This window comes from Geotrypetes seraphini, chromosome 17 (assembly GCF_902459505.1).
Source record: "Geotrypetes seraphini chromosome 17, aGeoSer1.1, whole genome shotgun sequence".
NCBI classification, from domain to species: Eukaryota; Metazoa; Chordata; class Amphibia; order Gymnophiona; family Dermophiidae; genus Geotrypetes; species Geotrypetes seraphini.
In genome coordinates this window covers 37,102,617-37,117,659 of record NC_047100.1, presented here as the reverse complement: position 1 = coordinate 37,117,659, position 15,043 = coordinate 37,102,617, and the positions used below count along the sequence as shown (strand labels likewise).

The following is a 15,043-nucleotide window of genomic DNA, read 5'->3' as shown; positions in this document are numbered from 1 at the left end:
GGCTACCCCAAAACACAGGATTTTAAACAGAAATGCAGGCTCTATACCAGATCAGTGGCTACCCCAAAACACAGGATTTTAAACAGAAATGCAGGCTCTACTATACCAGATCAGTGGCTACCCCAAAACACAGGATTTTAAACAGAAATGCAGGCTCTACTATACCAGATCAGTGGCTACCCCAAAACACAGGATTTTAAACAGAAATGCAGGCTCTACTATACCAGATCAGTGGCTACCCCAAAACACAGGATTTTAAACAGAAATGCAGGCTCTATACCAGATCAGTGGCTACCCCAAAACACAGGATTTTAAACAGAAATGCAGGCTCTATACCAGATCAGTGGCTACCCCCAAAACACAGGATTTTAAACAGAAATGCAGGCTCTACTATACCAGATCAGTGGCTACCCCCAAAACACAGGATTTTAAACAGAAATGCAGGCTCTATACCACCCCAAAACACAGGATTTTAAACAGAAATGCAGGCCCTATACCATCCCAAAACACAAGATTTTAAAAAGAAATGCAGGCTCTATACCACCCCAAAACACAGGATTTTAAACACAAATGCAGGCCCTATACCACCCCAAAATACAGGATTTTAAACACAAATGCAGGCCCTATACCACCCCAAAACACAGGATTTTAAACAGAAATGCAGGCTCTATACCACCACAAAACACAGGATTTTAAACACAAATGCAGGCTCTATTATACCAGATCAGTAGCTACCCCAAATCACAGGATTTTAAAGAGAAATGCAGGCTCTACTATACCAGATCAGTGGCTACCCCCAAAACACAGGATTTTAAAACAGAAATGCAGGCCCTATACCACCCCAAAACACAGGATTTTACACACAAATGGAGGCCCTATACCATCCCAAAACACAGGATTTTAAACAGAAATGCAGGCTCCATACCACCCCAAAACACAGGATTTTAAACACAAATGCAGGCCCTATACCACCCCAAAACACAGGATTTTAAACACAAATGCAGGCCCTATACCACCCCAAAATACAGGATTTTAAACACAAATGCAGGCCCTATACCACCTCAAAACACAGGATTTTAAACACAAATGCAGGCCCTATACCACCCAAAAATACAGGATTTTAAACACAAATGCAGGCCCTATACCACCCCAAAACACAGGATTTTAAACAGAAATGCAGGCTCTATACCACCACAAAACACAGGATTTTAAACACAAATGCAGGCTCTATTATACCAGATCAGTAGCTACCCCAAATCACAGGATTTTAAAGAGAAATGCAGGCTCTACTATACCAGATCAGTGGCTACCCCCAAAACACAGGATTTTAAAACAGAAATGCAGGCCCTATACCACCCCAAAACACAGGATTTTACACACAAATGCAGGCCCTATACCACCCCAAAATACAGGATTTTAAACACAAATGCAGGCCCTATACCATCCCAAAACACAGGATTTTAAACAGAAATGCAGGCTCTATACCACTCCAAAACACAGGATTTTACACACAAATGCAGGCCCTATACCATCCCAAAACACAGGATTTTAAACAGAAATGTAGGCTCTACTATACCAGACCAGTGGCTACCCCCAAAACACAGTATTTTAAACACAAATGCAGGCCCTATACCACCCCAAAACACAGGATTTTAAACACAAATGCAGGCTCTATACCACCCCAAAACACAGGATTTTAAACACAAATGCAGGCTCTATTATACCAGATCAGTAGCTACCCCAAATCACAGGATTTTAAAGAGAAATGCAGGCTCTACTATATCAGATCAGTGGCTACCCCCAAAACACAGGATTTTAAACACAAATGCAGGCTCTACTATACCAGATCAGTGGCTACCCCCAAAACACAAGATTTTAAACACAAATGTAGGCTCTACTATACCAGACCAGTGGCTACCCCCAAAACACAGTATTTTAAACACAAATGCAGGCCCTATACCACCCCAAAACACAGGATTTTAAACACAAATGCAGGCCCTATACCACCCCAAAATACAGGATTTTAAACTGAAATGCAGGCTCTATACCACCCCAAAACACAGGATTTTAAAAACAAATGCAGGCTCTATTATACCAGATCAGTAGCTACCCCAAATCACAGGATTTTAAACAGAAATGTAGGCTCTACTATACCAGACCAGTGGCTACCCCCAAAACACAGTATTTTAAACACAAATGCAGACCCTATACCACCCCAAAACACAGGATTTTAAAAACAAATGCAGGCTCTATACCACCCCAAAACACAGGATTTTAAACACAAATGCAGGCTCTATTATACCAGATCAGTAGCTACCCCAAATCACAGGATTTTAAAGAGAAATGCAGGCTCTACTATACCAGATCAGTGACTACCCCCAAAACACAGGATTTTAAACACAAATGCAGGCTCTACTATACCAGATCAGTGGCTACCCCCAAAACACAAGATTTTAAACACAAATGCAGGCTCTACTATACCAGACCAGAGGCTACCCCCAAAACACAGGATTTTAAACAGAAATGCAGGCTCTATACCACCCCAAAACACAGGATTTTAAACCGAAATGCAGGCTCTTTACCACCCCAAAACACAGGATTTTAAACACAAATGCAGGCTCTATACCACACCAAAACACAGGATTATAAACAGAAATGCAGGCTCTACTATACCAGATCAGTGGCTACCCATAAAACACAGGATTTTAAACAGAAATGCAGGCTCTATATCACCCCAAAACACAGGATTATAAACAGAAATGCAGGCTCTACTATACCAGATCAGTGGCTACCCCAAAACACAGGATTTTAAAGAGAAATGCAGGCTCTTCTATACCAGATCAGTGGCTACCCCAAAACACAGGATTTTAAACAGAAATGCAGGCTCTATACCAGATCAGTGGCTACCCCAAAACACAGGATTTTAAACAGAAATGCAGGCTCTATACCAGATCAGTGGCTACCCCAAAACACAGGATTTTAAACAGAAATGCAGGCTCTATACCAGATCAGTGGCTACCCCAAAACACAGGATTTTAAACAGAAATGCAGGCTCTACTATACCAGATCAGTGGCTACCCCAAAACACAGGATTTTAAACAGAAATGCAGGCTCTATACCAGATCAGTGGCTACCCCAAAACACAGGATTTTTAAACAGAAATGCAGGCTCTATACCAGATCAGTGGCTACCCCAAAACACAGGATTTTAAACAGAAATGCAGGCTCTATACCAGATCAGTGGCTACCCCAAAACACAGGATTTTAAACAGAAATGCAGGCTATACTATACCAGATCAGTGGCTACCCCAAAACACAGGATTTTAAACAGAAATGCAGGCCCTATACCACCCCAAAATACAGGATTTTAAACAGAAATGCAGGCTCTATACAACCCCAAAACACAGGATTTTAAACACAAATGCAGGCTCTATTATACCAGACCAGTGGCTATCCCCAAAACACAGGATTTTAAACAGAAATGCAGGCTCTACTATACCAGATCAGTGGCTACCTCCAAAACACAGGATTTTAAACAGAAAGGCAGGCCCTATATCACCCCAAAACACAGGATTTTAAACAGAAATGCAGGCTCTATACCACCCCAAAACACAGAATTTTAAACAGAAATGCAGGCTCTATAACACCCCAAAATACAGGATTTTAAACACAAATGCAGGCCCTATACCACCCCAAAACACAGGATTTTAAACAGAAATGCAGGCTTTATACCACCCCAAAACACAGGACTTTAAACACAAATGCAGGCCCTATACCACACCAAAACACAGGATTTTAAAGAAAAATGCAGGCTCTATACCACCCCAAAACACAGGATTTTAAACAGAAATGCAGGCTCTACTATACCAGATCAGTGGCTACCCCAAAACACAGGATTTTAAACAGAAATGCAGGCTCTATACCAGATCAGTGGCTACCCCAAAACACAGGATTTTAAACAGAAATGCAGGCTCTATACCAGATCAGTGGCTACCCCAAAACACAGGATTTTAAACAGAAATGCAGGCTCTATACCAGATCAGGTGGCTACCCCAAAACACAGGATTTTAAACAGAAATGCAGGCTCTATACCAGATCAGTGGCTACCCCAAAACACAGGATTTTAAACAGAAATGCAGGCTCTATACCAGATCAGTGGCTACCCCAAAACACAGGATTTTAAACAGAAATGCAGGCTCTATACCAGATCAGTGGCTACCCCAAAACACAGGATTTTAAACAGAAATGCAGGCTCTATACCAGATCAGTGGCTACCCCAAAACACAGGATTTTAAACAGAAATGCAGGCTCTATACCAGATCAGTGGCTACCCCAAAACACAGGATTTTAAACAGAAATGCAGGCTCTACTATACCAGATCAGTGGCTACCCCAAAACACAGGATTTTAAACAGAAATGCAGGCTCTACTATACCAGATCAGTGGCTACCCCAAAACACAGGATTTTAAACAGAAATGCAGGCTCTACTATACCAGATCAGTGGCTACCCCAAAACACAGGATTTTAAACAGAAATGCAGGCTCTACTATACCAGATCAGTGGCTACCCCAAAACACAGGATTTTAAACAGAAATGCAGGCTCTACTACCAGATCAGTGGCTACCCCAAAACACAGGATTTTAAACAGAAATGCAGGCTCTACTACCAGATCAGTGGCTACCCCAAAACACAGGATTTTAAACAGAAATGCAGGCTCTATACCAGATCAGTGGCTACCCCAAAACACAGGATTTTAAACAGAAATGCAGGCTCTATACCAGATCAGTGGCTACCCCAAAACACAGGATTTTAAACAGAAATGCAGGCTCTACTATACCAGATCAGTGGCTACCCCCAAATGCAGGATTTTAAACAGCAAATGCAGGCTCTATACCAAGGCCCCAAAACACAGGATTTTAGACAGAAATGCAGGCTCTACTATACCAGATCAGTGGCTACCTCAAAACACAGGATTTTAAACAGAAATGCAGGCTCTACTATACCAGATCAGTGGCTACCCCAAAACACAGGATTTTAAACAGAAATGCAGGCTCTACTATACCAGATCAGTGGCTACCCCCAAAACACAGGATTTTAAACAGAAATGCAGGCTCTACTATACCAGATCAGAGACTACCCCCAAAACACAGGATTTTAAACAGAAATGCAGGCTCTACTATACCAAATCAGTGGCTACTCCAAAACACAGGATTTTAAACAGAAATGCAGGTTCTATACCACGCTAAACCACAGGATTTTAAACACAAATGCAGGCTCTATTATACCAGATCAGTAGCTACCCCAAAACACAGGATTTTAAACACAAATGCAGGCCCTACTATACCAGATCAGTGGCTACCCCCAAATGCAGGATTTTAAACACAAATGCAGGCTCTATACCACCCCAAAACACAGGATTTTAAACAGAAACGCAGGCTCTTCTATACCAGATCAGTGGCTACCCCCAAAACACAGGATTTTACACACAAATGCAGGCCCTATACCATCCCAAAACACAGAATTTTAAACACAAATGCAGGCCCTATACCACCCCAAAACACAGGATTTTAAACACAAATGCAGGCCCTATACCATCCCAAAACACAGGATTTTACACACAAATGCAGGCCCTATACCACCCCAAAACACAGGATTTTAAACACAAATGCAGGCCCTATACCACCCCAAAACACAGGATTTTAAACACAAATGCAGGCTCTATTATACCAGATCACTAGCTACCCCAAAACACAGGATTTTAAACACAAATGCAGGCCCTACTATACCAGATCAGTGGCTACCCCCAAATGCAGGATTTTAAACACAAATGCAGGCTCTATACCACCCCAAAACACAGGATTTTAAACAGAAATTCAGGCCCTATACCACCCCAAAACACAGGATTTTACACACAAATGCAGGCCCTATACCATCCCAAAACACAGGATTTTAAACAGAAATGCAGGCTCTATAACACCCCAAAATACAGGATTTTAAACACAAATGCAGGCTCTATACCACCCCAAAACACAGGATTTTAAACACAAATGCAGGCTCTATTATACCAGATCAGTAGCTACCCCAAATCACAGGATTTTAAAGAGAAATGCAGGCTCTACTATACCAGATCAGTGGCTACCCCCAAAACACAGGATTTTAAACACAAATGCAGGCTCTACTATACCAGATCAGTGGCTACCCCCAAAACACAAGATTTTAAACACAAATGTAGGCTCTACTATACCAGACCAGTGGCTACCCCCCAAAACACAGTATTTTAAACACAAATGCAGGCCCTATACCACCCCAAAACACAGGATTTTAAACACAAATGCAGGCCCTATACCACCCCAAAATACAGGATTTTAAACACAAATGCAGGCCCTATACCACCCCAAAACACAGGATTTTAAACACAAATGCAGGCTCTATTATACCAGATCAGTAGCTACCCCAAATCACAGGATTTTAAACAGAAATGTAGGCTCTACTATACCAGACCAGTGGCTACCCCCAAAACACAGTATTTTAAACACAAATGCAGGCCCTATACCACCCCAAAACACAGGATTTTAAACAGAAATGCAGGCTCTATAACACCCCAAAATACAGGATTTTAAACACAAATGCAGGCTCTATACCACCCCAAAACACAGGATTTTAAACACAAATGCAGGCTCTATTATACCAGATCAGTAGCTACCCCAAATCACAGGATTTTAAAGAGAAATGCAGGCTCTACTATACCAGATCAGTGGCTACCCCCAAAACACAGGATTTTAAACACAAATGCAGGCTCTACTATACCAGATCAGTGGCTACCCCCAAAACACAAGATTTTAAACACAAATGTAGGCTCTACTATACCAGACCAGTGGCTACCCCCAAAACACAGTATTTTAAACACAAATGCAGGCCCTATACCACCCCAAAACACAGGATTTTAAACACAAATGCAGGCCCTATACCACCCCAAAATACAGGATTTTAAACACAAATGCAGGCCCTATACCACCCCAAAACACAGGATTTTAAACACAAATGCAGGCTCTATTATACCAGATCAGTAGCTACCCCAAATCACAGGATTTTAAACAGAAATGTAGGCTCTACTATACCAGACCAGTGGCTACCCCCAAAACACAGTATTTTAAACACAAATGCAGGCCCTATACCACCCCAAAACACAGGATTTTAAACACAAATGCAGACTCTATACCACCCCAAAACACAGGATTTTAAACACAAATGCAGGCTCTATTATACCAGATCAGTAGCTACCCCAAATCACAGGATTTTAAAGAGAAATGCAGGCTCTACTATACCAGATCAGTGGCTACCCCCAAAACACAGGATTTTAAACACAAATGCAGGCTCTACTATACCAAATCAGTGGCTACCCCCAAAACACAAGATTTTAAACACAAATGCAGGCTCTACTATACCAGACCAGAGGCTACCCCCAAAACACAGGATTTTAAACAGAAATGCAGGCTCTATACCACCCCAAAACACAGGATTTTAAACCGAAATGCAGGCTCTTTACCACCCCAAAACACAGGATTTTAAACACAAATGCAGGCTCTATACCACACCAAAACACAAGATTATAAACAGAAATGCAGGCTCTACTATACCAGATCAGTGGCTACCCATAAAACACAGGATTTTAAACAGAAATGCAGGCTCTATATCACCCCAAAACACAGGATTATAAACAGAAATGCAGGCTCTAATATACCAGATCAGTGGCTACCTCCCAAACACAGGATTTTAAAGAGAAATGCAGGCTCTTCTATACCAGATCAGTGGCTACCTCCCAAACACAGGATTTTAAAGAGAAATGCAGGCTCTTCTATACCAGATCAGTGGCTACCTCCCAAACACAGGATTTTAAAGAGAAATGCAGGCTCTTCTATACCAGATCAGTGGCTACCTCCCAAACACAGGATTTTAAAGAGAAATGCAGGCTCTTCTATACCAGATCAGTGGCTACCTCCCAAACACAGGATTTTAAACACAAATGCCGTCTCTATACCACCCAAAAACACAGGATTTTAAACAGAAATGCAGGCCCTATACCACCCCAAAACACAGGATTTTACACAAAAATGCAGGCCCTATACCATCCCAAAACACAGGATTTTAAACAGAAATGCAGGCTCTAAACCACCACAAAACACAGGATTTTACACACAAATGCTGGCCCTATACCATCCCAAAACACAGGATTTTACACACAAATGCTGGCCCTATACCATCCCAAAACACAGGATTTTAAACACAAATGCAGGCTCTATTATACCAGACCAGTGGCTACCCCCAAAACACTGGATTTTAAACAGAAATGCAGGCTCTACTATACCAGATCAGTGGCTACCTCCAAAACACAGGATTTTAAACAGAAAGGCAGGCCCTATATCACCCCAAAACACAGGATTTTAAACAGAAATGCAGGCTCTATACCACCCCAAAACACAGAATTTTAAACAGAAATGCAGGCTCTATAACACCCCAAAATACAGGATTTTAAACACAAATGCAGGCCCTATACCACCCCAAAACACAGGATTTTAAACAGAAATGCAGGCTTTATACCACCCCAAAACACAGGACTTTAAACACAAATGCAGGCCCTATACCACACCAAAACACAGGATTTTAAAGAAAAATGCAGGCTCTATACCACCCCAAAACACAGGATTTTAAACACAAATGCAGGCTCTATTATACCAAATCAGTGGTTACCCCAAAACACAGGATTTTAAACACAAATGCAGGCTCTACTATACCAAATCAGTGGTTCCCCCAAAACACAGGATTTTAAACAGAAATGCAGGCCCTATACCACCCCAAAACACAGGATTTTAAACACAAATGCAGGCTCTACTATACCAAATCAGTGGTTACCCCAAAACACAGGATTTTAAACAGAAATGCAGGCTCTATACCACCCCAACACACAGGATTTCAAACACAAATGCAGTCTCTATTATACCAGATCAGTAGCTACCCCAAAACACAGGATTTTAAACACAAATGCAGGCCCTACTATACCAGATCAGTGGCTACCCCCAAATGCAGGATTTTAAACACAAATGCAGGCTCTATACCACCCCAAAACACAGGATTTTAGACAGAAATGCAGGCTCTACTATACCAGATCAGTGGCTACCTCAAAACACAGGATTTTAAACAGAAATGCAGACTCTACTATACCAGATCAGTGGCTACCCCCAAAACACAGGATTTTAAACAGAAATGCAGGCTCTACTATACCAGATCAGTGGCTACCCCCAAAACACAGGATTTTAAACAGAAATGCAGGCTCTACTATACTAGATCAGAGACTACCCCCAAAACACAGGATTTTAAACAGAAATGCAGGCTCTACTATACCAAATCAGTGGCTACTCCAAAACACAGGATTTTAAACAGAAATGCAGGCTCTATACCACGCTAAACCACAGGATTTTAAACACAAATGCAGGCTCTATTATACCAGATCAGTAGCTACCCCAAAACACAGGATTTTAAACACAAATGCAGGCCCTACTATACCAGATCAGTGGCTACCCCCAAATGCAGGATTTTAAACACAAATGCAGGCTCTATACCACCCCAAAACACAGGATTTTAAACAGAAACGCAGGCTCTTCTATACCAGATCAGTGGCTACCCCCAAAACACAGGATTTTACACACAAATGCAGGCCCTATACCATCCCAAAACACAGAATTTTAACAGAAATGCAGGCTCTATACCACCCCAAAACACAGGATTTTAAACACAAATGCAGGCCCTATACCACCCCAAAACACAGGATTTTAAACACAAATGCAGGCCCTATACCACCCCAAAACACAGGATTTTAAACAGAAATGCAGGCCCTATACCATCCCAAAACACAGGATTTTACACACAAATGCAGGCCCTATACCACCCCAAAACACAGGATTTTAAACACAAATGCAGGCCCTATACCACCCCAAAACACAGGATTTTAAACACAAATGCAGGCTCTATTATACCAGATCACTAGCTACCCCAAAACACAGGATTTTAAACACAAATGCAGGCCCTACTATACCAGATCAGTGGCTACCCCCAAATGCAGGATTTTAAACACAAATGCAGGCTCTATACCACCCCAAAACTCAGGATTTTAAACAGAAATGCAGGCCCTATACCACCCCAAAACACAGGATTTTACACACAAATGCAGGCCCTATACCATCCCAAAACACAGGATTTTAAACAGAAATGCAGGCTCTATACCACCCCAAAACACAGGATTTTAAACACAAATGCAGGCCCTATACCACCCCAAAACACAGGATTTTAAACACAAATGCAGGCCCTATACCACCCCAAAACACAGGATTTTACACACAAATGGAGGCCCTATACCACCCCAAAACACAGGATTTTAAACAGAAATGCAGGCTCTATACCACCCCAAAACACAGGATTTTACACACAAATGCAGGCCCTATACCATCCCAAAACACAGGATTTTAAACAGAAATGCAGGCTCTATACCACCCCAAAACACAGGATTTTAAACACAAATGCAGGCCCTATACCACTCCAAAACACAGGATTTTAAACACAAATGCAGGCTCTATTATACCAGATCAGTAGCTACCCCAAAACACAGGATTTTAAACACAAATGCAGGCCCTACTATACCAGATCAGTGGCTACCCCCAAATGCAGGATTTTAAACACAAATGCAGGCTCTATACCACCCCAAAACATAGGATTTTAAACACAAATGCAGGCTCTATTATACCAGATCAGTAGCTACCCCAAAACATAGGATTTTAAACACAAATGCAGGCCCTACTATACCAGATCAGTGGCTACCCCCAAATGCAGGATTTTAAACACAAATGCAGGCTCTATACCACCCCAAAACACAGGATTTTAAACAGAAACGCAGGCTCTATACCACCCCAAAACACAGGATTTTAAACACAAATGCAGGCCCTATACCACCCCAAAATACAGGATTTTAAACAGAAATGCAGGCTCTATACCACCCCAAAACACAGGATTTTAAACACAAATGCAGGCTCTATTATACCAGATCAGTAGCTACCTCAAAACACAGGATTTTAAACAGAAATGCAGGCTCTACTATACCAGATCAGTGGCTACCCCAAAACACAGGATTTTAAACAGAAATGCAGGCTCTACTATACCAGATCAGTGGCTACCCCCAAAACACAGGATTTTAAACAGAAATGCAGGCTCTACTATACCAGATCAGTGGCTACCCCAAAACACAGGATTTTAAACAGAAATGCAGGCTCTACTATACCAGATCAGTGGCTACCCCCAAAACACAGGATTTGAAACAGAAATGCAGGCTCTACTATACCAAATCAGTGGCTACTCCAAAACACAGGATTTTAAACAGAAATGAAGGCTCTATACCACGCTAAACCACAGGATTTTAAATGCTGGCTTTGTACCAAAGTTCAAGGCTCCGACTGCCTATAAAAATCACCACAAAGAGAAGGCATGGGGAAGAGAGGGAGGCAGATGCACGGCTGGTCGGCAGGAGGGAGCTGCTGGACCATGCGAAGGGTGCGGGGGGGGGGAGGGGTGGTGGGGGGGGATAGAGAGAAGACGCTGAAGCAGCCTGAAGGGAACTGGGGAAGAGACAGCGGGGAGAAGAAGCTGGGAAATGGGGAAGAGAGAGTGGGGAGAAGACGCTGGGAAATGAGGAAGAGAGAATGGGGAAAAGACGCTGGGAAATGGGGAAGAAAGAGTGGGGAGAAGACGCAGGGAAATGGGGGAAGAGAAAGTGAGGTGAAGACAGAGATGCCAGACTATGGGGGAGCGGAGGGAAGAAAATGGGTGCCAGAACAATGGGGGGGGGGGGGGTGAAGGGAGAGGAACAGTAACAGAGCAAAAGGAAGACGCTGAGAGAAGACAGACTGTGGATGGAAAAATTGAATGAGAAGATGAGGAATGCAGAAACCAGTCAACAAAGCTAGAAATATATTTCTATTTATTTAGTTTTATGATTAGGATATTAATTGTTTATAAAAATTTATAAACAAAGCCCTGCCAGCTGAACATATCTTTCTCTTGTTTAGCAGTCAGAACTTTGATTTATAAGCAAGGAATCCTATATAATAAAACGCTAGCCGCACATGCGCACTCAACTGCATGCTTCCGTTTTCCCTGATCTGTGAGATGTAGGTCCGTGGCCTTGCAGGAGTGCGCATGCGCGAGTCCCCAACCTTACTTTCCAGCACCTACCACTCGCCGCCAGCGCTGGACTTCCTGCTCTCCGTGTCGGCTCCTCTCACCAGCCGCACCAGCGTCTGAGAAGGCTTCAGACGCTGGCAGGATCGAGATGAGCCGTGGTGACACCACGCTGTAAGGGAAGCCCAAAACACTCCAGTCGCGAAGGGATGCCGCGGTCCCGACTCAAAACCAGCTGATTCCAGCAGAATGTGCAGCACTCTACACACGCTGCTTCGGGGCCTTTTACTGCCCTGATTTGCTCTGCCACGTCTCTGATGATGTCATCAGGGACGTGCCAGAGTAAATCAAGGCAGTAAAAGGCCCCGAAGCAGCGTGTGTAGAGTGCTGTACACGCTGCTGGAATCAGCAGATGGTCGGACCGCGGGAAGGGAAGGGTGGGGGCAGCAAGGGACTAAGGGAGCAGTCAAGACTGAGGGATGGGAAAGGGGTAAGGGAAATGCTGCTGCTGTACAGGGAAGTGGTGTGGGGTGGGAGGGAATGCTGGTGCTGTTGTGGCTGCTGCACAGGGAAGGTGGGGATCTAAATGCTGCTGTACAGGGAAGTAGTAGTGGGGAGGGAATGCTACTGCACAGAGACATGGAGGGGGAAGGAATGCTGCTGTGGCTGCTGCACAGGGAAGTATGGGGGGGAGAGAGACAGATGGATAGAAAGAAAGCCAGACAGCGCGAGGAAGGCAGACAGAAAGAAAAGAAGAAAGGCACAGGGGCAGAGAGAGATACAGAAAGACAGACAGACAAAGGGGGCCAGGGAGAGAGACAGACAAACAAAAAGAAAAACAGCGGGAGGGAGAGAGACACAGAAAGAAAGACAGACAGACATATATCCTAACACCCGTTAATGTAACGGGCTAAAATACTAGTAAGTTAAATATTGCAGTATGGATGATGTGGGGTCGGGGTGGTGAAGGGGACAGCAGGGACATGGCGGTGAAGGGGATGGTGGTCTAGGGACAGGGCTGTGACGGGGACAGAATTTTTCCCCGTATCATTATCTAGTAAGTACCTACAAATCCAAAATGTGGATTATCTGAAATTATCAGAAGCAATTAAAGAAAGTGAAACATGCAGAAATTATCAAGTGCAAGAGACAAGATTTTGGACTAACTATTTGCAGTCCCTCGGTCTTATAAAGAATGATTTTTTATGGAAAACTTGTGCTTTAAGTATCCAGTGGTCGTGTCCGCAACTGCCGTCAGCTCTCACCTCCTCCAGCACCGGACACACAAACAAGCTGCACTGTCTCCAAAGGTTACCTTACGTTCTCAAAAGTGGGCCATCTCACTGCTGTAAACTTTCCTGCATCTGTACGTGAAAGTGAGGTGGAGTGGAGAGGACAATCACATACAAACGCAGGAAAGTGCTTGCGTGAGGTTACAGCAGTGAGGAGGGCAACTCTCCAGAATGTGACCGCCGGACACGTAAGGCACAAGTTTTTCATACAGGATCATTCTTTATAATACAGAGGGTCTCAAAATAGTACCTGGTGGGCCGCGAGTTTGAGACCACTGTTATAGATCAAGTTCATTATACAAAGTGCAAAAGGGTCTACTTTAGACTTTAAGCAATGTTGTTCTTCAAAAAGTGCGTATGTATGTGTATATATATATACACATACACATATATACAGTATACAGTATATGAAAAACAAAGGAAATAAGACGATACCTTTTATTGGACTAAATGCGTTTTTGATTAGCTTACAAAGGTAACTGTCCAGTTCAGAAAAAAAATATTTTCCTCATTTCCTTTATGTTTTTTGCTTTATTTCTAGATATTACCTCTATAATTGAAAGGGGAAAAGTTTAGAACAAACGCCAGGAAGTTCTTTTTCACCCAGAGGGTGGTGGATACATGGAACGCGCTACCGGAGGATGTGATAAGCAGAAGCACGCTACAGGGCTTCAAAGAAGGTCTGGACAGGTACCTGGAGGACAAACGGATTGAGGGGTACAGATAGGAGTAGAGGTAAGGTTATAGGGATAGAGGTAATTTATAAAATTTAGTCAGAGGCCACTGTTCAGGCAGTGGGCCTGATGGGCCGCCGCGGGAGTGGACCGCTGGGCAAGATGGACCTCTGGTTTGCCTCAGCGGAGGCAACTTCTTATGTTCTTAAGTGGACAAACATGGCTACCACACCATTTTATTCAAAAAGAGAGAAAACCAAATTAATCCCACATAGAACAACCAAGTCACTATATTATAGTGGGAAAGAGCAGGCAGAGAAGTGGAATCTGAAACCAAAGTGGGGAAACCCCATCAGATGAATGGGATGTGCCAGGTGCTTCCCACATGAACTGCATTTGTTCACAGGAGGGTGGATGGATGCACAGAGCAGCATGTAGATGAATGGGAAGCAAAACAATGAATAAGAGAGCAAGAGGAATCTTCAGCCTCGTCTGTTTCTCCCACAGCCTGAAGACACATCTACTCAATGGTGCCCAAGAAAAGCATTTTAATGTTTAGGAAAGTCAGAGTTTCAGGGGCAGAAAATTAAGAAGGAGCAACGTTTTCTGGGAAAGTATCTTCTAATTATAGTAGAAAGTGGGAGCCCAAGCAAGCAAATACAGATTTTTGAAGTCGAAACCGGGGGGTTTATGCCTTATAGAAGCCAAATCGACCCCCGACCTCGACAAAGGAAATGTGGGCCGCATCAGCCACCCCTCAAAACGTGCCATTTAGGCCAAAAAAGCGGAAAAAGTTCAGAAACTCCCGGCTGGAGGAAGCGTTTCGTCACAGGCTCCAATGAATGGAGAGCGCAGG

At 43.2% G+C, this 15,043-nt stretch overlaps 1 protein-coding gene across 7 annotated transcripts in view; it reads right to left on the bottom strand.

The window, feature by feature from the left end:
• The window catches only part of PBRM1 (polybromo 1), a 171,101-nt gene that overhangs the window by 155,697 nt on the left and 361 nt on the right, over nt 1-15,043 (bottom strand). The gene's annotated exons all lie outside the window — the stretch shown is intronic.